The sequence below is a fragment of the Rhagoletis pomonella genome, unplaced genomic scaffold, assembly GCF_013731165.1.
Source record: "Rhagoletis pomonella isolate Grant_MI unplaced genomic scaffold, Rhpom_1.0 Rhpom_scaffold_00005, whole genome shotgun sequence".
Classification (NCBI taxonomy): domain Eukaryota; kingdom Metazoa; phylum Arthropoda; class Insecta; order Diptera; family Tephritidae; genus Rhagoletis; species Rhagoletis pomonella.
Genome location: NW_023458559.1, coordinates 10728448 through 10730337, shown reverse-complemented (window position 1 = coordinate 10730337; position 1890 = coordinate 10728448).

Here is a 1890-nt window from a genome sequence, read left to right as displayed (position 1 = left end):
ATTATATATACTACTGTTGCGGCAACGCGAAGCGAACAAGAAAATGGGAGAATGTTCGACGAATGATGAATCATATTCAACAGTGAGGAACGTCAAGAGGAGAAGCTTGCGAACAGCGAGAGAGTGGGAAAATGAGCGATAAACTTCAGAACGTTCTAGAGTTGCCATGAGTGCGCGCACAGGTATAAAAGGCCGCTGCTACAGCGAAGTCAGTTAGTTTCAAGTTAGCAAGCTACCAGACAAGTCAGTTGCAAATCAGAAGCTTTGTAAAGTGTTTAAACTGTCTTAACAAGTGTTGTTATTGCGTTAACAAGTATTGTAAACTGTTTGTTGTACAATAAAGTTAATTTTTCTGTAATTTGGTCATCGTGAGCGTTTATTTAACAATCCAGCGATACGAACTTAAAGGATTTTGGTAAATCCGTCAAGTGGTCAAGGATAATCGTAATGCAGCGTTTTTGCTGCATTTAAAATGCAACATTTAGCACTTTCGAACATATGTTTTCGAAGAGCGTTCATGCTATAGCATTTAGCAAATGTACATTTACGCGAGTTCGAAATCGTATGCTTTTGACAAACAGCCGTGTTCCAGTCTCTTATTTAGATCCGATATATTACGATCAATTCTCACGCAGAAGATAATGTGCAAAAACCCTATTGAAAAGGAAAAAATAAATTTTAAACCAAAAATTCAATACAAAAACTTGAATTGTTTTAACCATAACCGAACATTTGTTTGTCTATATATTCATTTGTCGGTGCTGTCAATTAAAATTTCCTTACTTAATTAGGAAACAAAACAAACAGAGTTGATCATAAATTGATCCTGATTTCTATCAGCATCACATCGATGTTGAATTTGCTTAACTTTTCTTCCAAATATGTAATGTAAAATAAAAGAAATCTCGATCGGCGATCACTGAAACGCAGCTAGCAACTGTATACTCGAAAAAGCAATGTTGCCACTTTTTATCTTTAAACCATGTTCGAATCGTGGAAATTTTGGAAGATCACAGGGTTGCTTTTAGCATTTAGATTCTTAATGCAAAAATGGAGTTGCATTTAGCTGCATTTAGGTGACGAATTTTGTATGGATAAATGTACATTTAGAGTAGCATTTAGAGCTAAATGCTCTAAATGTGCTTTTACGCATAAGCAAAAACAGGCCATAACACTACGTTTATGCGTAGGCAAAATCCCGAAATCATTTCAAGAATTTGGGCTCAAATTGGCTGCATAAACACTGTTTCATGAATTTACTTATACATACGGTGACCATCCGTTCTGTTTTTTGCAGGACCGTACTGTTATTTAAAGGTCTGTCCTGCGTAGTTTTTCAAATCAGAAAACCCCCAAAATGTACTGATTTTTTTCAAGTGTCCTGCCTTCGATATTTATAAATAACTTTTCCTTATCGAAATAAAAGCAGTGTCGATAACTAATTGATAACTACATAAGGGTAAGCTGGTTTTGAAGGTTCAACTAGTCAATGCGTTATAAATATTGTACGGTTATGGACAATGGATGACGTGAAATTGAAGACCAGCATCAAATATATCGATAAACCTGTTCTAAAAATTTTGTGGTAATCGCTTAAGAAAAAAAATATTTTCCATGCCAATTTTCCTTTCAAACATGCGCTTTCGTAATTTTTTTGAAAAACGTGTTTTTGGTACATTTCGAACCTATTCGTCAATATCTCATGAAAAAATTATCCAATCAACATAAGTGACCTACAGTCCTCTTACAAAAATATATTACTTTGCCGATTTCGATGAAAATTGTTAGTGTTACAAGCGATCAAAATCGAAAAATTTAAATTTCAATCATTTTCCTTTTACAGTAAATGAAAATCTGATGAGAAATGTAGATGTTACGGAACATAATCTG